This window comes from Mustela lutreola, chromosome 4, assembly GCF_030435805.1.
Source record: "Mustela lutreola isolate mMusLut2 chromosome 4, mMusLut2.pri, whole genome shotgun sequence".
NCBI lineage: Eukaryota > Metazoa > Chordata > Mammalia > Carnivora > Mustelidae > Mustela > Mustela lutreola.
In genome coordinates, this window is record NC_081293.1 from 1,205,624 (window position 1) to 1,233,293 (window position 27,670).

The window sequence follows — 27,670 nt, forward strand, 5'->3', positions numbered from 1 at the left end:
TAGATCACAGACCTCCCCAGCGCCAGCGAGGACGGCAGAGCGGGGGCAGGGAGAGCCCTTCCCCCGCCCCCGCAAAGCTGCGGGAAGCAGGAGCCTGGGAAGGAGACCTGGAACCCTGTGGAAGGAGCCAGGTCAGGACCTTGGAGAGCGGAGCGCTGCGAGCGCGAGGTGGGGGGTGGGCGGGCGCCTGCGCACAGCCTGGGAGAAAGAAAGCCGCCTGGAGGGGGAGGCACCAGGGGAGGGAGCAGAAACCGCGCGGTGCTTGGAACCATGCGGGGGGGGCCCCCACATCCACAGAAGTTCCCTAGGGTGCTTGCTCTCTCCTGCACTCCCCCGCCCCGCGGCATCAGGAAATACGCATCGCCCCCAAAGGAAAGCTTGTTTTTGCTTGTTTAAGGCCTGTGATTCATCCCTTTCTCACATCTTTACGACAAAATACATATAAATGTGAATCTACCTCCGGCGGGAGGCTGTGGAAGTGTCTTCGAGGCAGAGTCATCGCTGCAGAGATTGGAGCTGTATCGCCGGTTCCCGCAGCACAAGGGAGCCCTGGGTTCTGGCAAATCGTCCAATATAAAAAATTAAATGGCCATTTGGAAGGATCTCGGTATAATCTGGATGGGGTGGGGGTCAGAGGGACAGCTTCCCTTTCCCTGCGGTGGAGAAAGAGCTGTCCACATGGGGCGAAGCGCCATGGCAGGGGCTGGGGGTGGGGGTGGGGGCCTCGCTCCTGGCGGGTGGGAACGGTGGGACTCAGCCAGCTCCCCGCTGAGGAAAGCCTCTGTCTGGTGTCCCGAGGCCTACCCCCCAGCCCCCGACAACGTCCTACACTCCCCCAGTGGGGATGTGTCTCACCGGCCGAAGCCCACTGGCCTCCTATGTAACCTGTATTCAGGCTGAGTTTCATCCACTGCAGGGTTCTGCATGAAAAGTGTCGGAATTCAGGAGTTGAGGGCAGGAGACAAAAGCCTGCATCTGCCCGGGTCCCTCCGGGCGAGGCCATAGCAGCAGGGCCCGGAAACAAACATCCCTGGCAGCTGTGGTCTCAGGCCCAGGCCAAGTCACCCAAGGGGAAGACCAGGTCCCAGCAAGGGACCTCAGGAGTCAGGGCCTCAAGGAAGAAGGGCAGGTTTTCAGGCCAGCGGGCCAGCCCCGGCAGAGCCCCTCCTGGCCCCGGACTCCACTCGGCCGGCAGAACTGGCCTCCCTGAGGGAGTGAGGCTGCTTTACCTAGGAATGTCCTCTCTCTTGGCAGCCAGAAGGTCAACAACTTCGTCAGCACCCTGTTCTCAGAAGCCTGGGCGACCTACCCCCAAGCCTGGCTCCCCCCAGAAACCGCGGCCTGGGGATGCCACATCCGTCAGCAGGCGCCATTCGGTACCTGTCGTGCTGGCTTCTGGCATTACGCCCCAGATAAGAAAGAGTTGAAATGACATCCGTCTCCTTACTCATTCCCAGCTTCTCTGACTCCCAAACCTGGAAGCCCTGATGTATGGGGTTCAAAGTGCAGCCTCTGGGGTGAGCTTCTGCCTGCGTGTCCACGCCCGAGCCCCGTGGAGGGCGGGGGCTGTGGTCTGGGGCCATTGCTCGGCCCGGGACCCCTCTGGAGGCCTTGGCTGAGGACGGGACCCAACCTCTGAGCCCCCAGCCCTAGCCTGAGACAAGAGGAAAGTGACTTGAAACAGGGAAGCCCCTGAAGTCGGAGGAACAGCCCCAGAAAGTCGTGGGATTCAGGCTTGTTCCTTTTTGCCCTCCGGGCAGAAATGGACAGAAAACGGGCCATCTAAATCAGTAATTCGATGATAGACACGTAGGCAGATGAGAAGGTAGACAGACAGATGGACAGAAGCAGCGCTGGTTCTCCTGTCCAGAGACATCCAGCCTGAATTACAGCGAGTCCCGTGTCTCCTGCAAGCTCGGCTGGGCTCTGGAGGAGGGTCTGTACGTTTCAAAGGACTTTTGCATTTTATTGCTGAAAGGCACCACATTAGGCCTGCCCCCTGCACAGCCTACATGTGTCCCCTGGCATCAGGAAATTGTCACACGGCTCACCAGGACCACGAGCCCAGACAGAGTCCTCACTGGTCCGCAGGACTGGTCCTGGACTGTGCCTGAAGGGCAGCCACTGGGACCTGAGCTGGAGGGCCTCACAGGGGCTGTAAAGAAAGACGGGTTTGACAGCGAGGACGGACAGCAGACCCTGCGGGAGCCTAACACCTGGACACACTTACTGGTGACCCTGTCACAGCCAGAGGAGAAATTCTGGAAACCTTCGTTCATGGCAAATGCCTCAGGACAAGGGCTTTGCAAATATACTTTAGGGAGGAATGCCCTGATGGTTGGTAGCGCGTGTCGGTGTCCATCGGAGCTGGGAGAACAGGTCTGCTTGAGGACGGGGGCTCGTAGTTACAGTTGTGTGTGGGGGGGGGGGGGGGCGGGTGTCGTCTGATGGACGCCCGGACGTGAGAAGGGCAAGGGAGGAGAGGCAATGGAGGGACAAGGCGGTCCTGACGGCGGCCTGGGGGCTGGCCGCACCAAGCCACCGCGCAGGACAGCTCTGCACTGACAGGGTTTACTCTTTAGGGAAAAGGACAGTTGCTCAGGGCAGCATCAGGAAACACCTGCCTCCTGACCCAGTGTATGTGCTCGCTGGGGATGCTGCAGGGCTCAGAGATCTGACCCCGGGAGCCAGTGTCCTGGTTCAGCAAGGCGCAGAGCACACAGCCCCGAGAGTCGAGCCAGGTGCAAGGCCAGGGCTCGGCAGACACTTGAGGTGTCTCTGAGGCAGACACTTGTCTGTCTGCTTCTGCCACCTGTAAAGGTCCCAGAACTCCCTATGATGGACACGGCTCACGTTTCAGTTTGATTAAGCAGTACACAGTGTATATCTGTCGATTAAAAATGGACGTAGAGTTATAGAGCGCCTTTTGTAGTGAGATTTTTGTGGACTATTTCCATTGTTACGGTAAATCCGAAATTTTTAGCTCCCTGCCATTTTATCCACAGAAAAATGTGTTCTCGAATATGTTTTTTTTAAATACAAGATTTCTTAGAAACACGTCCCAACAGAAAACCTGTACTGATTTAGGAAGGAGGGGCAGCATTTGGGTTTTGATCATCCAGGGATGCTCTGTAAGGGGGCAGGTGTGGGTCCCCCAATACTGTCCACGTCCTAACCCTGTAACGTGTGAACAGGTTCCTTTATGTGACAGGGCGATCTCACAGATGTGCTCAGGTTAAGACTCTGAGATGCGGTCTGCGGTCCCATCCAATCACATAGATCCTAAAGGCAGACTCTTTCCTAGAAAAGGCCCAAAAGGTGCAGGGGAGGAAGATGTTGACCATCACCACCGGCCTGGACACGGAAGAAGGTGCCCCAAGCCAGAGGTCGACACAGCTTCTGGGCAGGCAGAGCCTTTGGGTCACACAGCACAGGGAAATCAACCTCACGGTCGAATGCCACAGAGCCGAGCTCTGCTGACAACCGAGTGAGCAAGGACACAGACGCCCCCCAACCTGCCCCCAGGACCTCCAGAAAGGACAGCAGCAGGCCACACTCGGGCTTAGCCCCATCCCAGACTTCCGGCTGAGGAACCGTGAGACAGCAAGTCTGGGTTGATGTAAGCTACTGGATGGGTGGCAATTCATTTTGGCAACAACAGAAAGTTAATACAGACATTAGCACCCAAGGTGCTGCACCCACCGTGGGCGACCCGTGCGTGTCAGGCAGAACCACCTGCCAGTGAGGTCTGCATCCTTCTTCCTCAGCCAGCTGGTCCCAGGGAGGCCCCCTGAGGCCACGGGTGAGCGGGGAGACGAGGCGCTGTAGCAGGAGAGGGATTGTCGGAACCAGAGGACTTGCCTGTGTCTCTGGGCCTGCTCGAGCTAACCGTATCTATGCTGCACATCCATTTGGCGATGGGGCACTGGGGCGTCCGCTGTGATGCCCACTGTGACACCTGCTGGGGCGCCGCCTGACCTCATGGCCTGGGGAGGGGAGTCAGAAGACATCCTGTTCAGGCTCAGGCTGCGGAGGAACTCGGAGGCCCAGCAGCAGCAGTGAAGAAAAATGGACTTACTCAGTGACCCCCTGAGACAGTTGTGGCCACGGTACCCAGAGAGACCAGCAACAAGGGCCTGGCAGAAATACAGCAAACTTTTTGTAACAGAAACTAGTGTCTCTAGCCAAAATCATGTAATTTTACTAAGCCAGATAAACCCCAACCTCACGAACGACCACGTGACTGAGAAACATCACACGGTTCAGAAAATAGGCCCCGTGTTATAGTCCACGTACATTATGTTCCGAGGTAAGGGCAGGGAGAGGACGCCAAAAGACTGGCTCCGTTGGCTAATTGTCAAAGAAAAGTAGATCTCTGGATCCGGCTTCCCAATGAAACTCCAAGCGGACTGAAGAGACCTGAGGATGAAAATCAAAGCAGGGAAAGGAGAAACGAGCACTTCTCAAATCTCTAGAGAGAGTGGCCTCCCTAGGCTTAGTGAAGATGGAAGGAATTCACAACAGGAAAAGCCAGCAGATTCCAACACATTAAAAATTTACATCTCTCTATTATAGATGCCATGCAATTAAGGAGCTAAAACCAAGCTGAAACAGTGTGTGCAGTAAATTCAATTAAAAAGTTAATAACTTTACTGTATCAGGAGATCATGAAACTTGATAAAAATACTATGATCTCACAAGATAAATGGGTAACAATCAAAGGAGATAATTTAAAAGAAGGAAAAAATGATTTTAAAATCATGAAAAAACCTCCTCTGCTTATGATGTAAAAAATCACAAGAGAATGTCCCAGCCATAATTTATAAAATCCTATCTTTCCTCAAGCCTGTTAAAGAGTTAAGGCCCCAAGGCAGCCTTAGGCGGAGCACAGGAGAAAGAAGGAGGTAAGAAGAAATCAGCTCCAAGTTTAACATGATTCCAAGGGCCGGATGTGAGCTGGCATGTCAGCTGGGAATTGCTCAAGTCCAGACACAAGAGGGGTTGAGGGCAGGGCAGAAGCTGGAGGGGCTCCCCATGTGGTGTGGATCTGCAAGAGGCTGTCTGTTGCCTGGGACAGGTACGAGACTCTCCCCACCACCAGAACCCATATTGCAAAAGTCTTAAGCCACTGGGAGAAGGGCAGCAAGTCCTCTTGTCTACAAGGTCACTGGGATAAGGATAAAAGCAAGATCCCTCCTTCCTTCTGGCCCCAGGATCTAGAAAAGTATCCGTGCCTCTAGGGTAAGAGGCAAAGCCCCAAACCCCTGCCCCTGGGGAGGAAGACAAAAGCCTCTTGACACAGACAGAGCTTGGCTGCTGGGGAGAAGGGCAGGGATCTTCAGAAGGCTGACCGTCCAAGTTCAGGCACAGATGCCTCAACCCATCTAAGGCTACACAGAAGAAACCGAGACCCCCTTTCCTCAAAGCAAGCCTCACAGCAAATAACAAGCAACGGCAGTCTAGCTGGGGGAGGGGCAAGGCCACAGAGACAGCTCTTTCTGCGGCGCAGGTGTGCAGGGCATGTTGGAAGCTGAGATGCGGCAGAGACATGGACTAGAGCCTGCAGCCGTGTGAGCCTGCAGTGTGCTGGCAGCCCGCCATGAGGGATCTGAACCCCTGTCGGCCGGGACGTACTGACAAAAACTACAAAGCCCGAACCCCGGTCAGCAATTTCCTGGGTCGACTCAAACCCACACACAAACTCGAGAAGAGATGTATCCATATCTGTGCTTAGATATTTTCCTCAAATGTTTTCTACTGTTCCTCTACAGACAATGACTGATACTCAATAAAAAATTACTAGACACAGAAAAACAAAACAAAATACAAGGAAAACCACCACTGTCAAGCAACCAGAAGAACTAGACTCAGAGGTGCGGAGTCATTGTAGCTACCAGACGAAACATTTAAAGAACAGTGACTAATATGCTCAAGGGTCTAACGGAAAGGAAGGACGTGATGACTGAAGGGACAGGAACCAGCAGAGAAGTGGGAACTATGAGAAAGATTCGAATGGAGACACTGCAAACAATGATCATGACCTCAGAGGTGAAGAATTCCTTTGGCTGGCTCACCCACAGAATTGACACTGCTGAGGGAAGTCTCCAAGAACTTGAAGACAGGATACTGTCCAATGTGAAACAAAGGAGAAGAGAGAAAACAGAGTCTCTAACCATGTCGGGCAGAATCAAGCAGCCTGGAAGGGTGGGAGTCCCAGAGTAAAACAAGAGAACAGGGAGAAGAAATACATAAAGAAAGAAAACATCAACAACTGTTCAAAATTAGTGAAACACAACAACTCACTGATTTAAGGAGCTCATAGATCCCCAAACAGGAAGAAGAAGTGTAGACATGCCATAGTCAAACTGATGGACACCAGAACTGAAAAAAAACCTTCAACAGAACCAAGGAGAGTAGGAAGCACATGACACTCAGGGGAACAGGACGAGAATGAAGGAAGCTAGAAGACAACGGAGCAACGGCTTCAAAGTGCTGGAAAAACCAGACAAAACCCAAACAACCACCTACCAAGTTAGAATTCTGTCCTTAGCAAACATATCTTGCAGTAATGAAGGAGCTGACCACCTCACATCCATGATGATGGCTACTATAAGAAGTATTTTTTAAATACATTTTTAATTTTATTTTTTTCAAAGATTTTATTTATTGGAGAGAGAGAGCATGAACAGGGAGGAGGGCCAGAGGGAGAAGCAGACTCCCCTGTGAGCAGGGAACCTGATGTGGGACTCAATCCCATGACCCCGGGATCATGACCTGAGCTGAAGGCAGACGCCTAACCGACTGAGCCACCCAGGTACCATAAAATAAGTATTTTCAGAACCTAGTAAATAACAAGTCAGGCGGCAGGTAAATCAGAGCCCTCGTGCACTGCGGGTGGTGTAGCTGCTTCAGGAAACGGTCTGACATGTCCTCACACCGTGTAACAGTCACCATATGACTCAGCCCTCCCATTCCTAGGATGTACCCCAGGATGTACCACATCCACACAAAGTTCACAGCAGCCAGAAAGTGGAGCAACATGAATATTCATCTGACAGATGGACAGATCAGACATGGTCTAGCCGTACAATGGAACATCATTTAGCAGTTAGTAGGAGAGAGATGGGGATACAGGCTACAGTACGGGTGGACCTTGCAAACAGGACAGGATGAAAGAAGCCAGACATAGAAGGTTATATACTAGGGCACCTAGGTGGCTCAGAGGGTTAAGCCTCTGCCTTCGGCTCAGGTTGTGATCTCAGGGTCCTGGGTTCGAGCCCCGCATTGGGCTCTCTGCTCAGCAGGGAGCCTACTTCGCCCCCCTCTCTGCCTGCGTCTCTGCCTACTTGTGATCTCTGTCTGTCAAATAAATAAATAAAATCTTAAAAAAAAAAAAAAAAAGAAAGGAAGAAAGAAAGAAGGTCATATACTGTATGACTCCATTTTTATGAAATGGCCAGAAAAGGCGACTCAAGAAAGAAAGTAGATGAGAGTTTGCCGCACTGCACGCTTAGGACAGGGCAAGTGAGAAGTGTCAGCTAACGGCATAGGGCTTCTTTTTGGGGTGACAGAAATGTTCTAAATTTGTGGTGACAGCTGCATAGCCCTGTGACTATACTAAAACCCTGTGAATTCACACTTTAAGTGGATGACTTACAGATTACTAAAGCTGTTACCAAAAAGAAGGAGAACTAGACTTTTCCAGACAAACAAAAGTTGAAAGGATTTACCTCCAGAGATCTGTGCTACAAAAAATGTTCAAGGAAGTTCTTCAGGCAGAAGAGATGTTCTCAGATGGGAAACCATCTACACAGAGAAAGGAAGAAAGCTCAAAGTAATAAAACTGACGGTGTGTATAAAAGACTCTTTCCTGACATGTCGTCGTCCCCTTGAAAGATAACAAATTATCCAAAGCAAAACCAGGAACAGTGCACTGTAGAGTACACAGCACATGAAAGTAAAATATTGTAAAACAATAGGAAAAGTGGGAAAGAAAATGAAGGTCATTAATAACACAAAACCTGGCACAATGTCAAGAAGGACTGTAGTGGGTTCAAGATGATACCAAGGCCCTGAAGCGAGTGCCAAAAATTAAACTGAACGAGAAGGGCCATGTTAACCGACAGGCAAATTGGGTCATAAAAATACTCAACCCCACAGAAGTCAAGAAAGGAGGAACAAAGAAGAGCTAATACAAATGGAAAATAAAGAGCAGAAAGCTAGGTTCCACGCCAATCGTGTCATTAAATACTAAAGGCAGACGAGTGAAAAGACGCAAAATAAAGGTAGACCTTTTCAGACGAGTATTTTTTTTTTTTTTTTTTAGAAAGACTGGCACCACCTTTACACAATCTACCAGAAACTCACATTAAATATTAAGGCATAGATGAGTTAAAAGCAAAAGGATGGAGAAAGTTAACCATGCAAACTCTACACAAAAGAAGCTGAAGAGACTGTACTCATGTGACACCATGTACATTTCAGAGCAAGAAACATTGCCAGGGATTAAGAGGGACATTACAGAATGAGAAAGGACTTGCTACATCAAGAGGGCACAGCAATTAAACAACAGAGCTTCAAAAATATGTAAAACACAAACCATAGAAATGCAAGTAAAAATAGGAATTTTCACACCTAGAATTGGAGACTTCAACACTCACCTCTCGGTGAGATGTGAAGTAAGTGCATAAAGATGAGCTAAGGATATAAAAGATTTCAACAACAGTATCAACCAGTTTGACCCAATTGACATTTGTAGGACAGAAACATCATCCAACAACAGAATATTCAGTATTTTCGAGTGGACATAAAATACTCATTAAAATAGACTACATGCTGAAACAAATCTCATCAAAGTTAAAATAAGTGAGATGATCCAAGGTATGTTCTCTGCACCATCCCCCCAAAATTAATTTAAAATATGTAGAAAAATATACTGAGGAAAAAAAATTAAATACTTGGAAATGTTAAACATACTTCTAAATAACACATAGGTGAAAAAGAAATTAAGGAATTATAAATAAATTAGAGAAATATTTTGAACTGAATAGAAATAAAAGCACAAATACCAGAACTGGTGGGGTATGACTACTGTGGTACAGAGAGAGCATGAAGGACAATAAACGCTTATACTGGGAATGAGGAAGGTCTCTCACCCCAATCCCATCTCTAGTCTAAGCTTCTGCCTTAAGAACACAGAAAGAGAAAAAGAAAGTAAATGTAAGATAAGTAGAAGAAAAATAATAAATGTTCATAGAAAGCAATAAATTAAAAAACAAAAACAATAAGAGAAATCAATAAAACTTAAAGTTGGTGTTTTGAAGATATTAACAATATTAATAAACACCTGGAAAAAAATGAAGACATCAATAACAATATCAGGAATGAACAAGAGGACATCACTACGTGTCCTACAGACGTTAAGAAATAACAAATGAAATGGATAAATTCCTTGAAAGATACAAACTAACAAAGCTCACTCATAACTTGAGCACCCTTTTATCCATTAAAGGAATCGAATTTGTGGTAAGAATCTTCCAACACAGAGAATCCTAGGCAGAGACACATGCACGAGTGAATCCTGGCAAACATTCAGGGAAAGAATAAGGTCAATTCGACATCAACTCTTCCAGAAGAGAAGTGAACACTTCCCAGCCTTATTCCGATATCCAGACTACACAAAGACATCACAAGAAAAGAATATCCCTCATTAGGACAGATGGAAAAATCCTCACCAGAATTAGCCACTCGATTCAGCGATATGTTAGAAGGATAATACAGTGGAATCAAATGGGACATGTATAAGGAATGCAAAATTGGTTTAATATTTTTTAAATGAGGCCCTTTAACTCACCATATTGATATATTGAAAAACACGTAATGATCTTGAAAAACGTAGAAAAGCCTTTGGACAAAATTCCAAAATCCATTCACAATAAAAACTTTCAGCAAAAGTCATGAGCGGAACTTCCTTGACTTGCCGAAGGCCGTCCATAGAAGAACAGTTGTGGCTCGTGCAAGAGGCACCATCTCTCCGCTAAGATAAAGAACGGTGGAAAACCCCTGCACTCACCTTCCCTAGTCAACCGTGAACCAGGAAAAGAGCTAAAGGCCCTTCTGTTCACATACGACACGGCTGTCTACATAGAAAATCCCAAGGAATGACCTGGAACACATGAGGTTAGCAAATTTACAGATTTAAAGATCAAAAGAGAAAAATAAATTACATTTATCTGTTATATTTCTTCATGCTAGCAACAAGTTATTCTATCACAAAACAATACCTTTTACGACAGCCCCAAAAGAACGTGAAATACCTAGAAATCAATCTAACAAAATATTTACCATATTTGTGCACTTTAAGACTCCAGACATTCATGAGAGAAAACTGAAGACTAACGAAATGGAGAGATATTCACGGTTCGTGCGTGGATCGCAAGACTCAACCCTGTTGTGATGCTAATGTTCCCCAAATTGAAATTTAGAGTAAACCCAATCTCACTCAAAATTTTAACAGACCCATTTTGTATAAACGGACAAGCTCTTTCTAAAATGGCTAGGGAAAAAGTAAATGATCTAAACGAACCAATTTTGAAACATAACACATTTGGAGCCGGGAATCACTACGAGTCTCCAGTTCACAAGAAAGCCGCGGCAGTCCTCACGGTGTGACACCGACGTAAGGACGCCCAGGTCAATGGGCCAGAACGGAAGAGCAGACCCATGTAGTCTCTGTTCAGCTGCCGTGTAACAAAGGATCCAAGAAAACCCAATGGAGCAAAGACAGTCGTTCGAAGAGCCGGAACATTCACACGTCTGTGCGCCCACTCGAGAAAGCCCCGAACACCCCAGCTCCGTCCACAGCCCACACCACCTTCACGATCAAGTCTGAAGGGACCGCAGAACCGATGGAAACATGAAATCGTAAAGCCTCCAAGTGAAAACACAGATCCGGTCTTCACGATCTTGGGATGAAAAAGCAAGACCCGTAGAAGAAAATATCGACAAACTGGACTTTACAAAAATTTTGAATTTCTTGTTTTGGGAAAGATACTATTAAGAAAATGAAAAGACCAGTCATGGACTGAGAAAACCTATTTGCAAAACGCACATCTGGGGGAGGACTTGTATCCAGAATATATGGGCATCGACACTCCGAAACTCTCAAAATTCAATCCTAAAGTGACAACCCAGGTTAAAAATGGGCAAAAGCTCTGAGAGACTCGTCACCGAAGCAAGCGGGTGTACGGGCCGCCAAGAAGCCCGGGGAAGGACGCACCCCCCCGTCATTAGGGCACTGCAGTAAACGAGCCCCCGCCCACACCTGCCGGCAGGGCCACCTGCTGCGCCACGCGCGGCGCCTGGGCACGCAGCACCGTCCGACCGCCTGGAAGACGCTCGGCTGCTTTCTGAGAAAACGAAACGCCTCCCGTGGGCTCGGCCTACGGATGAGCCCAAGGGAGATGCGAGTCAGCATCTGCACAAGGACTCGCACGGGAGTTCTTGGAGCCACTGGATCTGCCCGACGACAACGGGAAGCAGCTCCGCAATCATCCTCGAGGGTGTGGACACACAAGGTAGGGGACATCCACACGATGCTCGGGAAGAAGTAAGAATTAACGGTGAATCCAACAGTAAATCTTGGCACACTTACACAGAGTGAAAGAAGCCAGATCTGAAAACACACGTGCGTTTATCCTACGACTGCGCTGACACGCACTTCCAGAGAAAATAAACCGGCGGTGCGGGCCTGGGCAGAAGGGCTTGTCTGGAGGAACCGGGAGGGAGCCGTGAAAAGCCGGCGAGACGGCGCGGACGGTCCACACGTGAGGCGGAGGCGGTTTCGTGAGCATAAAGGAAGTTTCCGAGCCACACGTGACGCGCTCGCTTGGCCGCTCGGGGCATCCCCGGACAAAGGTGAACCGCGTGGGCCCTTCTGGGAAGGACGGGGTGACGTGTGCCCACCGACCTGCCGCATACTCCTCACACTCGGTCCCGGCTTTCCATCCGGAGTCGGCCCCGGGAGGCTGGCGGACCCGGGGGGACCTTCGGCTCAGAGGTGCTCAGAGCCGTGCTGCCTGCGATCGTGAAAACCCTGAACCAATGTCAAGTTGTAGGGACGGGGCTCCTGCCCAGGGAGGCGCCGGGCACACTCTCAGGGGCACTCGCCGAGAGCTCGCGCTCCCAGGAAGCGGAGTGTCTCCCGTAAGGGGCGGACAAGGCCAACAGAAATGGATCGGGAAGAAAAGGAAGATATTCTAAAATCTTAATATTTTATTTTGTGGGTCTTGTTTGTTTTTTCCTTTTCTAGATTCTTTTAACGTTTCCATCATAAGAATACACACAATTAAAAAAAAAAAAAAAAAAGAGCCAAAACCTGTATTTCATAAAGAAAACACACCTAGTGACCTGTTGGGAAGGCACAGACCCCCGTGTCCCACCGGTGCCCAGGAAAGGTCCGTTAGCGGCTGCGCCGCAGGCCGTCGGGGGCCGGGACCCCCCAGGGCTGGGAGGAGGCAGCGCCCACGTGCGTGCAGGGAGCGTGAGCAGGGGTCGGCGGGGAAGAAGCCTTCTTTCTTCCCTGAGTTCGCTCCTGCCGCTGTGACCGTGGCCCCAGCCTGTCGCCTTGGCTCCCACCAGGAGGGGGTTGTCCACGAGGGCTGCGGGGCCTGGGCCCCTCCGCGACGGGCATGTGCTCTGACCCCGGAGACACCATGTGCGAAGCAGACGCCGGCCGAGTGTCCAGGTGTCCGGTCCTCATCATTCACGGCCTTGTCCTTGGGTCAAAGCCCTCATCGCGAACAGGACAGAATCCCGGGCTGGGGCCCACTTCCCTCTTCATGGCTTGGGTCTGGCTTCGTGTCGAGGCCAGGCCGTGCTTGGCCCCAGGCCCCTGTGGCACGATGCGGGTTCTGACAGCCCGCCTTGTCAGCGGTGCCATTGAGGGGCGTTCTGACAGAATTAATTTCTTTCTTTCTTTCTTTCTTTCTTAATTTCTTTTTAAGATTTTATTTACTCATTTGAGACAGAGACAGAGAGGGAGCATAAGCAGGGGGAGGCAGAGAGAAAGGGAGAGGCAGGTTTCCAGTTGAGCCGGGAGCCCCATGCGGGACTTGATCCCAGAACCCAAAGATCACGACCTGAGCCAAAGGCAGACACTTAACCATCCGAGCCACCCAGGAGCCCCTGACAGAATTCCTGAGCTGTCACTAAGTGTTGTCACCAGGGCCATGGGGAAGGGCGCCAGACGGATGACCGTGACCCGCCACTCTCTGTCTTGTGTGGCCGACGAAGGCCGGCTTCCTCCCGGGGCTCCTGAGCACCTGCCCAGGGGGCTAGACCCACGGCACCACACCCGAGACAGGACACGGGCGCCCACGCAGTTTGCGCAGGAAGACGGCGAGTTTCCAGAAAGACCGTGTCTCTGCATGGCGGAGGGCTGCTCCGGCATCCACGCAGCTCCTGGGTCTGGAAATTGGGCAGGAGAGAAGTCAAAAGGTGTGGCGTCTGTCCCACATGGAATGCCCAGTGCACAGAAGCCGCGGTCGTCACGAAGCCTCCGTGAGCTCTTAGAGCAGCTTGTTCCAAAGTCCGTGGGCGGACAGTCCTGTCTCCTCCTTCCTAGTGGCCCGGCTGCAGGGACACTCCCAGCAGCTCGGACATCCCACGGGGTCCTCCGAGTGGTGGGCCCTTAGGGGCAGCTGCGTGGCCGTGGGAACAGTGGACTCCCTGCCCGTGTCCAGGGAGGGGTGCCCACAGAGCAGCAGGAAATCGCGGAAGAGGAAACCCGGACACGGGTCCGCCGTCCTGACCCCCAGCCGCACCCTTGGCCGCACGCCCAGCTGCAACGGCACACGCACCGCCGTCTCCTAGACTTTCCGAGGCCCCCGAGAACCGCAGACAGAGCCGACCTTTCACCTGGAACCTGGGGGCAAGGGTCCACGCTGGCCTGATCTGCTCGCCCATGACCCCCGCCGCGGCTGACCTGTTCAAGGGCTCAGACCGTGGAGAATCTTCTGGTAAACTCGGGTCTGGGTTTGTGTTGCCAGCTCGGCTCCGCTGACGGGCAGGGCCGTGGGTCCACACGGCCGGCGCTTGCACTGCTGTCCGGATGAGGTCGGGGCCCAGCCGCCCGCGTGCTGCCAGATTCCCTGGAGTGCTCTCTCCGCCGCAGCCCTGCCTGCCCTAGGTCTCCCAGAGCGCCCGGGGAAACCGAGCCACGGAGGGGCCACCCCGCATCCGCCCAGGCAAACCGTGGGAAACACGCAGCACGTGTTACATATAAAAGCGAAACGTGTAACAAGCTGTGGTTTCCCCCAAACCCAAGTTCCTCGCACAAGAAGTGGTGTCGGTGGACACAACGTGAGTCCTGAGAGTCACAGAGAAGACACCAGCCGGCCCCGGGCGGACGGGCGGTAAGAACCAGAGCCATCAACACGCCTGGTTCTCAACAAGAAAACCAGGCCCGGAGGCGTCCTCTGCAGCCGCCGCCCCCGTCTGGGATGAGTGAGCGGGGGTCCCTAGCTGCACAGGGAGGTGCTGCCGCTGCGTTCGTGGGGCGCTGGGCGCACCCGCATGGGCTGAAGGCTCCGCCGGGCCATCCTGCAGCCCACGGCGGCCACGGGAGCAAACGCCAGCCCTGAAGGCGTGGCTGGATCCCCCCGCGTTGAGGCAGAGAACCCCACTGCTCACAGGGAAGCAGGCCTGGCCTCCCCGGGGTGCACACAGGAGCGCAGACAGAAGGGCTCCGAGCCCCTCAGTGGGGCTGCGCGGCGGAGAAGACGGGCTCTTCCATCCCGTTCACTTCCGGCGGCGCAGGTCTCCCTCCAAACCGAGAAGCGAACTGAGGTGTAGGCAGCCCATGCACGGAGACCTGGGGCCCAGGCGGAAAGCCACGGAGCCCCTGCAGCATCCAGAACAGAAACCCTGCCCGCCGCAGCCCTGCGCCCCTTGCTCTCACCTCTGCTGCCTCCTGTGGATGCCTCCGGGCTCCGAGACTCAGCCGGTGGCCTGCGTCCCGCTCCCGCTCCCGGGTTCCATGACTCAGCACCGCGCGCTCCCTCCGGATTTCTCAGCCGGAATTTACCAGCCGGCGTCGGGCGTCGGGGGAGGGACCGGCCTCCGCGTTTCCAAGCAGCGGCCGATCTCTTCGCTCTCCTCCCCGGACAGGCTCCTCAGGAACGCCCAGCTCCACGCTCCATCCCCAGCCCGTGTCCACGGCTCCTGGGTGGGGGAGGAGGCGGTCTGCCCTGCCCGGCCCAGCAGCCACTTCTCTCCGTGTGCACAGCAGGAGGAATCCTAGGCCCCGGCCGCCCCCCCCCCCCCCAGTCCTCAGGGGCAAACAGGCGGGGAAGGTGGGGATGGGGGGCCTCAGTCCCAGAGTCCCGCCCCTGGAGCTCGCCCCCCCGCGGCCGGCGGCTTCCCGAGACCATTTCAGTCCCCCTGTCCTTGGAAAACCCCTGGATTTCCTGCGGCTACAAGGTCCGTAACAGGCAGGCACGTGCGCTCCGGAAGGCTGTTTCACTTAAATGCTGAGATGCTGGAAGGGTGACTGTGCTTAAGCCCCAAGGAATGAAAACAGAGGAACGCATCCGGCCAGTAGGACCAGCGCCCGTGGCAGAGCGTGGGACACACGAGCCCTCCGGCCTGTCGCACCGCAGAATCCTCCAGCGCAGCTCGAGAGAAGCAAAGTGCCCCAGGCGGGCTCTAGAGAAAACACAGGCCCTACAGGTTTCGGGCTGCTGGGCGCTTAGCAACAGCACCTGATTGGATCAAGGCACCGATTACCACCGGGGCTGCGGACGGCCTTGCCGGGTCGCTGCCCTGCCCACGACGCTAGCCACAGCTGCACTGGGGTCTAGAACCAGGAGGGGCGGAGGGAAGAGGCTCCCGGCCGTGGTTCTCCCCAGTTAGGGCCCGATCCTCGGCCAGTGAGGCCCTCCCTGGCCCTCTGCTCCCAGCCTGCCCTGCACCCGCCCTGCCCTTCCACCCCACCCCTCCAACACGGACCCAAATGTCCAAATTTCACCCCATCCTAGACCCAGCGGGCATCATTCCAGCAGGAACCCACAGAGTAAAAGCCAGTAACATCCAGTACGATCGTGAGAACGTGGGAATTGTAGGTTTGTGTTAGCGCTTGCACTGGTCCTCCCTGCGCGACTGTGAGTGAGAGCCACGACCAAGTCGTCCTGGCGAACGCTGGCGCGTGCCTCCCACAGCAGTGAGAACACTCCGCCGGCCTCTCCTGAGCTCTTCCAGCCACCGACCCGCTCCAGTCGCCACAGCCCCGCCGGCTAACTGCCACCGCCGTCTCTCCTGCACAGGTGAGGAAACCGAGGCACAGAGACCGGGTAGCCGGCCCGCGGCCACACAGCTGGCAGGTGCTGGGCTGACACGGGGACCGGAGACCAGGTGCAAGCCCCACCCGTGCGGAAGGGCCCACGATGGTGCCCCGAGATGATGCTAACGCTCGTGGGGCCTGTTCCAGCCCCGCACCCGTGTCTCAGGGCGGCTGCTCCCCCAGCCGGAGGGGGAGGCACTCTGGGCGGGGCTCGGCCATGAACTCAGCAAAGTGACGCCTAGAAAGGCGCCCAAGGAAATGGTAGAACAACAGTGTTTCACACTCTTACACACGCGCCCTGCGCCGCTCAGCGCTCTCACAGCTTCAGATGCGGCTCGTTTCGGACGATTATGGGAACATCGCTGCCACAGAACACCAACAGCTGGCAGCATGCTTGGTGTCCGCACAGAGACAGCCGGCACCACGGACGGCACGTGCCCACCAGCACACGGGGCACCGGCGTAACCCGGCTCGTCGAGACCCACCCATGGGGGAGGACGTGTGTGCGGGCACCTGGCTGGCCCCGGGGCGCATGGGAGACTCCGGATCTCCAGGTTGTAAATTCAAGCCCCATGATGGGTGTAAGGATTAGTTAAAAATAAAATCTTAATAAATAAATAAGTAAGTAGTAAAAAGCCAGTTTGTATAACGCGATCACATTGCTGTGTCAAAAAGTAAGTGTGTGCATTAAAGAGAGAAAGCATAGGGAGCCAAGAAGGAAATCCTTGCTCATGTGGCCAGACTTCTGACAAGGAACCAAGACCATTCGACGGAGGAAGGCCAGTCTCTTCAACAAACGATGCTGGAAACTGGACGTCCCCACGCAAGGGGTGACGACAGGTGACGCCGGTGCCACACGCGGAAAGTAAGTGATCTAGATCCAGGATCTAACGCAAGACCCAGGACAACAAAGCTCTGACAAGACAACCCGGGTCCAAAGCGTCGTGGCTCTGGACTCGGCGTTGATTTCTTGGCTACGACACCAAAGGAACCGGGCTTCGTGAAAATCTGAGGATTTGGTGCATCAAGAGACACCATCCCCGGAGTAAAAGGGCAACCCACAGAGCGGGAGAAAATATTGGCAAATGTGGCGTCTGATGAGGGGCCGGTGCCCAGAACACAGAGAGCCGGCCCACGACTCAGCACAAGGAGACAAGCCACTGGTCAGGAAGGAGCCAAGGGCTTGCACGGACCCTCCAGAGAAGGCGCACGGACGGCCAAGAAGCTCCTGGAAAGACGTTCCATGCGCTCATCACGAGGGAAACGCGGATCACAGCCCCGCGACGCCGCGTACACTCCCTGGGATGGTTGCGCCAGAAAGAGCGAACGAGAGAAAACACCAAGTGTTGTCGGCGATGCGGGAGGTGGAGCGGCGTCCACGGCTGGTGGGACACAGCGCCGCTGCCGTGGAAAGCAGCGCAGGGGGTCCTCCCGCGGTGAACGCGGGGTCACGGCAGAACCACTCATTCCACGGCGAACCCCGTGTTCACAGCGGCGCTTGCCACGGAGCCACAGCCCGGGAGCCACCCACGTGCCGCTGATGGGTGAGCGGAGGAGCCCTCCCGGCGGGGGGACCCTGTTTGGCCTCAAAAAGAAAGGCGGCTCCGACGCGCGCAGGAGCGGGGGTTCCCAGGGGACCATGCCGAGTGCGGTCGCGCAGACACAAATGTCCTGTGGTTCGGCTCACAGGATGCCCTCAAGTCAAGGTCACCGAGACAGAAGCTGGAAGATGGGCGCCAGGGCAGGGGAGGGCGGTGGGGGCCGGGTGTTAACGGGGACAGAGTTCCAGGTTCACGAGAAGACGAGAGCGACGGTGTGGACGGGGTGGACAGCGGGGCCGGGGCACGATGCTGCGCCTGCATGAAACACCACGGAAATGGACGGCAAGTTTTGTGTCACGCGTATTTTAACACAGCGCAAAGGTGCAAGAACGTGTGTGCGTGCGTGTGTGTGCGTGTGTGTGTGTGTGTGTCTCCCTGAAAAACTGGAACGTGTACAGCAAAGTACGAAGCGGCAGTGTCCCCAGGGGATGCGACCTCCAGGACTTGACTTCTGGCTTCTTGTCTTCCTGTGCACACACTTTTAAAAACACTGAATACGTGTTTATTCTTAGAATAAAAACAACTACTTTCATCTTCCAACTTAGGCACATGCACAGACCTACCGACAGGCCTTTCACCGCTGTGACCAGCATGTCCCCGCAGACCGTCCTCGCACAGAACCCTGCGGGAGACGGTGTCCCTTCCAAAGTCCCCAGAGGGCTGGGGAGGGGGCGGGGGGAGGCACGGAGAGCGGTGCTGACTCACAGGACCCCAGGAGCAGTTTGCTCATCCAGTAGCACCTGTTTCCTGATGACGGTGGTCGCGTGTGCGCGTGTAGGGAGTTCACAGAACGAAAGAGGGCGCGCCCAAGAGAACAGCCGCCCTCCTGGGCCCCCGGAGGAGCTGGTCTGACTCGGCCTCCGGAGCCGCCCCGTCGTCTCCCACCCCAGCTCGAAGGTCTCAGAAACCGAGGCTGAGCATCCAGGGTGGGCCGCCCTGCCCACGGCACAGAGGACTGTCTGGCGAGGGCTTTCTGGGGGTAGCCGGGGCATCTCCAGTCTCTTCTCTGTGGAAGGGTCACCGCCACACGCCCTCTCACCAGGTCCCCGGAGGGCCCGGGTCTGTCCTCGGCCCCCGCCTCCAGCTCCCGCCTTCCTTCCCAGGCTGCTTGCTGCGGAGAGCTTGCTGGGCCCGGCCTCCCCCATGCGCCCGCTGCTGCCCCACGTCCCGCGGCCGCTGCTCACGGCGAGCCCAGCCTCGGGGGCACCCGACGTGCATCTGTGCCAATGGCTGCGGGCGTGCACCTAGCGGGGCAGGGCCGGCGGGTGGGCACGGGCATCCGGGACTGACCCTCACGAACCCCTGTCCCCCGCGGTGGGACGCTGGCCCGCGCGACGGCTGAGGGGGCCCTGCTGTAGGCCTCGCTGCTTCCCCAGGTCCCCGGGAGGTGACGTGGCTTTTCTACGGCGACTGCAGTTCTCGTGTCTGCGCCCGTGATCCGCGGCCCCTCCTGTCACCCTCGTCCCGGCCCTTACTTGTCCCTGGTTGCCGCGGGGGAGGCCATCCTGTAGTCTGGATAGTAACCCTTTGTTGGTGAAGTCTTGGCTGGTCTCGTTCGACGTTAACCTCGCTTCCGTCCCGCGGAAACACGGAACTCACGGATCCAACCGTCCTGCCCTGTTTGGAACCGTTGGTTTCTTGCTCAAGAAATGCTTCCCTGACGCATTAATCATCCTCTGAGGTCCACTTTCAGCGGATTTTCTCACGCTCAAGACCAAGTGTTTGGTCGTCCTTCTCCAGGGTCCCGTCCCTCCCGGGGGCTCGCCCGCCCGCTTGCTGCTCTCCGGGGACTCTACCCATGGGCTTCGACGCCTGCGCCAGCATCATTCTGGGGTCTCATCGCCTTGGGACGCCCCGTAGGCTCGTCTGCTCTGCCCTGGGGCTTCTCGAACCTGCTCTTTATTCTCCTATGTTAGCTTGTCCAGACCAACGGAAACCCGGTCTGGATCCTGATGGGAATGAGGCGAACTTACAGAGGGACTGGGAGGGAGCGGACATCGCCTTGATGCTGAGTCTTGACATGAACTAGCGTAGTTCTCCATGTTTTCAAGGTTTCAATGAAGTTGGACCATTTTCTCCAAAAGGGTCTACACGACGTCTGGTCTGTCTCCTCCTGGTCCTCATCCTGTGCCCCAGCACGCAGGTGTGTCGACGGGTGCGTCCCAGTCACTGCCCCTTCCTCACCGCCATGGGCAGAAACTGGCTGCGCAGGAACATGAATGGGCTTAAGATTTTATTTTGTTTTATTTGTAAAGATTTTATGTATTTATTTGACAGAGACTGAGAGATCACAAGTAGACAGAGAGGCGGGCAGAGAGAGAGGAAGGGAAGCAGGTTCCCCCGCTGAGCAGAGAGCCCGATGCGGGGCTCGATCCCAGGACCCTGAGATCATGACCCGAGCCGAAGGCAGAGGCTTTACCCCCTGAGCCACCCAGGTGCTCCTCAGATTTTATTTTTAAGTAATCTCTACACCCAACTTGAGGCTTGAACTCATGACTCTGAGATCAAGAGTCACCAGAGCCACCGACAAAGCAGTCACGCGCCCCATTACCGATGTTCTATGTTGACCTGCTGCGGGCAACGTCCAGAAACCTCTTCCGAGCTCTGAGTGTTGGCTTCTACCATCTCCAGACACGGGAAGTTCTCCTTCCCAATCTCTAAGCTTTCAAAGTCTGTCCCGAGCCCCCGCAGGGCAGGACTCCAGGGCAGGGGAGAAGCCACGGTGACCAGCATCTCCGTTTGTTCTGTCTTGAAGGGAAACGCCCCACAGCCTGCCACGAAGCATCGCGCGTGCTGCAGACTCCGACGGCTTGTTTCTCAGATTAAAACCATCTTACCGTTGCTCCTGGCTGGGGGGTCCGGTCCCATCATTTCAAGCCCCTAAACCCGGGAGAAGCACAGACTTGGCTCTACAAAGTCTCCCTAAAATGTTCCCACTCTGAGTGAGGAGTGACCGACAAGGTCACCTTTTAGTGCGGGTGGGGACCCGCTCGGAGTCCCTCCGGGGGGGGGGGCCCTTCGCGGTCCGAGCACCCCCTCCCCGGGTCTTAGTCTCAGCTCCCCTCCGTGAAGGTTTGTCTGCTCTCCCCTCCCCCGTGGGCACGAAAGTGACAGTGGGGGCCTCAGGCAGGCACAAGGCCCTGCCCACCCAGCCCCTGGTGGCAGACCCGAGGTCACAGCTCCGGATTTCCATACAGTCTTCTGACCCCAGAGGGATCCCCCACCCCTGCCCCCCGCCTTGCTCTCTCCCTCTAGAATGGGCTGGAGACCACTCTGGCCCCTCTCCCCCCACCCCACCGTGTCCTGGGCCGGGGCTGTAAGGAATGTCCCCCGGGGCGTCTTCAAGGCCACCTTGCCAGCAATTCCATTTGCTTCGGAAACTGCAGCCACATCTGCCCTGACACAAACAGCTTTGAACAAAATGTCAACGTCTCAGCTCCCCTCTGGTTCTCCTGGGAAAAGTCAGCTTCCGGGGATCTGCCGCCCAGTGGGTGAGCCTGGCCGGAGGACGGGCCCCAGGGATCCCGGCTCCCACTCTCCGCTTCACTCTTGCTCCTCTCCGAGGGGGCAGTCCTGTGCTCCTGCGGCATGCAGGGCCATGCAGAGCCCCGGGCAGGGACAGACACGGCAGAGCTGCGGCCGCCGTGGACACCAGGACAGCCTGGCCTTCGAACGTGGCCACAGGCACTGCCTGAGACACTGTCCTGTCCTGTCTTTCCTCGAGAACACATGAGCCTTGGAGAGGTCGGGTCCCTCCCGACCCGGACAAGGAAAGAGTCCCACCTTCATCCTCAGGGCGGCGGCCCGGCTCCGGCAGAGTCTGGCAATCCCTGCTTTGCCTAAAGGCAGACGACCCTTCACTGCTGGAGACAAATGTCTCCTGGCGGGTGCAGCACGGACGCCATCCAAGGGACCTCACTGCGCGCGCTTTCCTGGAAACCTGGAGACTGTCCCCGCACCACAGAGCCTTCCAGAGGAAAGCCCTGCCGCCTGCCGCCCAGTCGTGGGGCGGGAAACCAGATCCCTCAGTCCCGGGCGCGCACAGCCGGGGTCAGAAGCAGGCAAGAGAGGGCTGCCCTCCCAAAGCAAGGAGAGCGGGCCGTTCCCACCCTGCCGCACCCACCGGGGAACCGCTCCTGCCCACCAGTGCATGGGGAGCCTGGGGACGCGCACTAGAGAACGGAACATGGAGGGCACCACGTGCTCGAGCCCCTGCACCTCTGGGCTGGGAGGAAGCAACGAGACCCAAAGCCAACCTTTCCTGAGATCGGCTGTGAAGTTCCAGCGGCCCAGGGCCCCTCACGCCCGCGTCGGAGCGCATGCCGCAGGAGCACAGGACTGGATGCACGCAGAGCACACCCTATCCCCAGGCGCCCAGGAAGGGGTGCTCGCACAGCGCCGGCCGGCCTCCTGCTCCGACCCCACCGGCGCCCACACACCTGTGCGCGCTCTGCAGGGACGCGACCCGCCTGTTGCCTCCTTCTAGAGCCGTAAGCCCCAGCCGCAGACACCAGCTGCCTGCCCTGGCTGTTGTCCCCTTGGGAGCCACGCAGAGCCTTCTCCCATGGGAGGCAGCCCTGCCCGCAGGGGTCAGGGTCTGCAGGGACCCCTGAGTCACCTGCGTCCGGCCCTCCATCAGTGGTGGGCCTGTGCGGCGCACGGCCCCAGGGGGCAGGTGAGCGGCTCTCCTGCCTCGCAGGGAGCGCCCGCCCCCAACCCCGCGCTCCTCTGAATGGGTCGTCCCGAGCCCTCCCCCTGCTGTGGCCCGGTGTGCAGCGTGAACACGGGCCCATTGTGCTTGGGGCTAATGAGCGTGTTTAATCCAAAGCCCCAGCGAAGAATACCATCATTCATGCCGCGGGGCGTCGCACGCCCTCGTCCCTGGGACCGCGGACAACGCCCTGTTCACGAGGGTCATCAACACCGGACACAGCTGCCCTTGTTCAGCCCGCCGGGGCCCAGCCCGAGGCCCAGCAGGCCGGCTGAGGAGGAGGAGGTGACCAGCCGTCGGGCAGAGGATCTGAGCAGGACCCCGTGCACGTCTCCGGCTGGGACGGCTGGGACGGCTGACCGCCAGCTCACGGAGCCCGTGCTGGGCACCCGTTTCCTTGTCTCATCAGTCCTGACGTGAGCCGGCGGGGCAGTGCCCGGGTGCCCGCTGTCCTGCCGCACGTCCCGCTGTCCAGTCCTGCTCCGGTACGGCTCCGATTACACTCTGGGACTGGTGGAGCCGAGCCCGCCCCCCGCCCGCACCGCCGGGGAGACTAAACACCGAGCTGAGCGGCTGGGCACAGAACCAGCCGTCCAGGCGGGGTGTGCGGCGGGACGCGGGTACTGAGGGCCATGTCCACGTCACAGTTCTCAGCCTCAGGCCGTGTGGTGCTGGCGAAGCCCCCGGGAGCCACATGCCCATCCTGGGGGAGGCTTGCATGCACATGCGCAGCCGGGACCCCGCAGCCGGATTTCGGATTTCGTTTGGGTCTTGATCCGTGGCTTTCAAAAGGGGAGCGCCCGTGACCCCAGCTGCTCCCAGGAACCACGGACTCCAAAGGGGCCTTCCACGGTGTGAGGTCTGGTTCTGGGGGCTCTTCGGGGGGTGGCGAGTGCACTAGGCCTTTGAGTTTCCCGCAGTTCCTCTGTAAGGAGCGGCGAGGAGGAAGTGTCCAGTGTGTCAGAGGGACTGGACGTGCACGAGGTGGGCGGGGCGTGGGATGAGAGCCTCCCGCGGGTGCAGCGCCCTGGGCTCCCTCGGCCCCCGCCCCCTCGGAGAAGCCCAGGCTCAGACGGACGAGGGGAGTCCCGCCGCCCCAGGAGCGAGGAGGCCAGACCGGACCCAGATTTCCAGCTCTCCAGCCAGACTTTGGAAGACCGGCCGCGGCGGACCACCAGCGGGCCGGCTGGGACCCGGGGGGACAAGGCCGGCAGCCGAGAGAATACATGGCCGCACCGTGCGCCCGTGCCGTGCAGGGAGCGGCCCCACAGACCCGCAGGAGACTGTCCCAGCGGGCCTGCAGAGGAGGGGTGAGCGGACTGCGAGCCCCAAGGGGAGAGACACAGTGACCGGGTCCCTGCAGCCCTGGCGTTGGTCTGACCGCGCGGCCGGCCGTCCGCCCCGATGGAGAGAATGAGGCCACAGCTCGTCAGCCTCCCGCTGACCTGGCTCCACGGTCAGACAGAACTGAAGACTGTGACAGGAGAGGCAGCGTTAATTAAAACCACAGCGTGCGGCGGCCCAGTGGCTCCGAGAAGCCTGCGTGGCGCCCTGGCTCAGAGCCCACGAGCCCCTTCACGGGCACCAGCGCCTCTGGCTCCCCTCAGTCGTCCCTCTGGCCTCGGTGTCATCGTGGCCTACAGGTTTTTGGCAAAGCCTGCTTTGCTTTAATTTCCTCCCAAATGTTGGCAAAAGAAAGATGTTGAATTTTAATTGATTCATGCCATTTTCCAAGCCAGTTTCTCTGAGGGAAACGCCTGTGTCCGCCGCGCACGGCAGTCTCATCGCCAGTGAACCGTCCCCACTGAGGAAGGGATTGCTGTCGGCTCCCGGTCGGGAGTCCGGCCTCCAGAACAGCGGCTCTGGTTCCTGCAGAAGTAAAACCGGCAACACGGACCCCCGCAGTCCTGGAGGAACCACCCCAAAGAGTGCCCAGAACAGCCTCCGTCCACCCCGGGGGGCCAGCCTGCCCTCCTCGCGCGAGCGCAGCGGTGCAGAACCTTCCCCGGCCCGTGCCCTCCGCAGCAGGAGAAAGGCCTCAGGACCAGGCTCTCCGCTTCCAGGGGCAGCTGCCCCGTCCCATGGGAATGGTCTTTTGGGTGCCCTCTGTGGGGCTCCCCCTTAGTTCTGTTCCGACTTCAGCTCACCGAAGTCAGCGCCTTGGGCTGGGACCTGGATCCCGGGGACCCCGTGGTCCCTGAGACCATGGCTGACACCGGCCTCACGCGCTGGGATTAGCAACTATTCCGTGATGTGGATTCCTCAGTCCACATCGTCTTCCAAGTTCACAGAGTAAAGCATCCTGGGGCACCCTTGGTCATTCCAAAAGCGGACTTGAAATCACAACAATGTGGCCTCAGGCTTGAGTCTTGCCTGAGTCCTGTGGCCAGATCCGCCTGGACCGAAGCCAACAGCTCCAGACCTTCTCCAGTTCTCCACGGGGACAAGGAGGAATTTCAGAACTTAACCGGACGGTGGTTGGTGAGGTCAGTCAGAACTAACTCACCCTCCACTCGAAACAGCAAAATGGCGAGATGAGGAATCCCAGGGCCTTCCACACTGAGACAGAAGGGGTTGCCGAAGAACCGAAGCAGTTTCCTAAGAAGGTGGCCGCCGGCTGCACTTGAACTCTGCTCCTTAGCCTCTTGGGGTGAGGAAGGCAGGAGAGAAGCCGGTGCTCGCGGCCACGTGGGGTGTGCTGGTCACCCACCCATGCCTGAGCCCTCAGGGCACCCACAACGCACCCCCACCCCCAGAGACTGTAGAGGCGGCTGCCTTGATCAGAGCGGGGAGCCCCTGCCCCGGGGAGTGGTGACCACAGACAGGTCCTTGCACAGCAGATGACCCAAATGCCACCAAGGACGGCAGGCCGAGCTGGTTCTGAGGCGGCTCCCACCAGGTGCCCCCAGCTGCCTGGCAGGTGCAGACACGACCTTCTCTGGAGAGGCCCCGGAGAATCCCCACAAGCACGTGCTCAAGGACCGCGATAAACATCCACTGCTGAGCCAGGGAAGCAGGAAGCAAGGCCTGGGAGCGAGAACGGAGTGAGGCAAGAAAGAGCCCCTCAGCCTCCAGCCCTCGGCATCAACAAACACGGGTTACAGAAGCACGAGTCTTTCTATTTTTTAAACAGACTGTATTTTTAGAGCAGTTTCAGGTTCACAGCAAAACTGAGCAGGAAGCAGACTCCCGCGCACCCCGGCACGGTCTCCTCGCATTTTATTTAAGGAAATAAGCTACAAGCTTGACAATAACTTCAGGGAGTAGAAAACTGTGAGAGATGATATGCCGAACCTGCGTAAAAACAGAGGATTTTGTAAAAACAGATACAATGGCTGCGGTCAGACGGCCGAGGGGCACGGCCGAGGGGCACGTCCGGCGGCAGAGCAGGCGGGACAGAGACGCGGGAGACGGGAAGATACGTCCGAAGAAACCACCCAGAACCGAGCACAAAGAGACGAAAAAGAGGACACAGAGGGGGGTAAGAAAAACAAGAGAGAACGAGATGCTCTCGCAGAAGGAGAAATGAAGGCGAAAAAACCTTGAGAAGCAGAATCTGAAGATTCAGCGACCAAGAGTTATCCGCAACCGATGCAAGACCAAGGCCAGCCGGAATCTACACTCAAACCGTAACACTTGAGGAGAAAAGCGGCAAAGATCAGAGAAAGTGGAATCTGCCCCAGGAACAGGCGGGAGAGGCACGTCGACGTCTCCGCGGGGCGCGGGGCCCGAGGACGCTGGACCAGCACGAAACACGCTTTTAAAATACCTGCCAAGCAAGCACTCCACACTTTCACCCTCATTCCTGAAAAAATAAGTGTCCAGACATAGAAACGGGGACGCGGAGAGGAGGAAGCGAGCTCTGGATAAGCTCTCGGGTGTGCTTGAGGCGGACGGTGGTCCCAAAGGCCAGGACGACGGGGAACGCAGACGTGCTCGGCCTGTGCGGAGCGAAAACGTACGCGCCCAACGCAGCTTCTAGCGGTTTTATGAAGTAAACAAGGTAGAAACAGAAGCCAACAGCCAGACATGAAATTCGGAGCCGGGACAAGCTGTTCCTTTTTCTGAGCTGAGGGGAGGACCTGGACAGGGGTTTGCCTCCAAGGACTTTACCTTTTCCTGAGACTTTTATCATAATCCTGAAATGATAGAAAACATAATGCATGACATTTAGATAGAAGAGGGGAACCCCTTAATCCAAACAGAATAAACCCCAAATAAGAGATTCCAATCCACACAAATACCTCAGTGAGCCCCGTGAGTAGAAACGAAGAAATGCATTGCTCAGGTGGAAGCAAAACGGCCTCGATGATGTCGTGACCTCTGAGCCTCCCCAGAGTCCCTCAACACAAAGTGCAGCCGCCAGCACAGCCACCGAGAACCAACTAAACACGCCGACACAGCGCGCGCCCTCCTGTCCGAGGACTGCTGTGCAAACCAACGGCCCGACACTTCGGGGCTTAGAACAGGGGTTCATTTTGTTCAAGGCCGGGTGGACTGGGAATTTGGTGCAGGCTTAGCTGGGAGGGTCCCCGCTGACCCCAAGGTGCCGGGCGCTGCCGCGGAGCTGGGGCTGCACCTCAGGACGGCTGACGCAGCCATGTCTACACAGGCGCTCGGGCGTCCTCTGGCCACACGGCCGGTGGTTGTGTCCCCAGAGGGCATCCCCGCAGCCCTCCCTCTGAGACGCCTCCAGGAGGCTACGGGGCCTCCCAACAGCCAGCCAGGCGCCTCCAGCACCAGCACCGAGAAGAGCAGGGAGGTGGGCTCTGCCTCGCCGTGGGGAGAGCAGGGGACTGCGGCGCCGCCCCCGACGCCCTCGTCGAGTGAGAAGCCTCGCACAGTCAGCGGGGGGCTTGGATCCGTTCCACCGCGCTGAGAACCCAGAGTTCCCCCAGCTTCTCCCTTGGCAAGAGGGTCCCCACGGAGGGGGAGGCTTGGCCACACAGGTTGATCTTCTCAGAGGAGAAGCGTCATGCGATTTTCTGTGGAGAACGTAGAGAGAACGAACGGAACTCG

At 56.5% G+C, this 27,670-nt stretch overlaps 1 protein-coding gene across 15 annotated transcripts in view; it reads right to left on the reverse strand.

Annotated features, from left to right (window-relative positions):
• The window catches only part of JAKMIP3 (Janus kinase and microtubule interacting protein 3), an 87,587-nt gene that overhangs the window by 50,402 nt on the left and 9,515 nt on the right, over positions 1–27,670 (reverse strand). For 12 of the 15 annotated variants that reach the window (XM_059172801.1, XM_059172800.1, XM_059172799.1 and 9 more), the window contains exon 1: positions 14,960–15,300. The exons of the other annotated variants lie outside the window; for them this stretch is intronic. The gene's annotated coding sequence lies outside the window, so the exon portion shown is untranslated. Of the gene's footprint in view, positions 1–14,959; positions 15,301–27,670 lie in introns of those variants that run through there. 15 annotated transcript variants of the gene reach the window in all.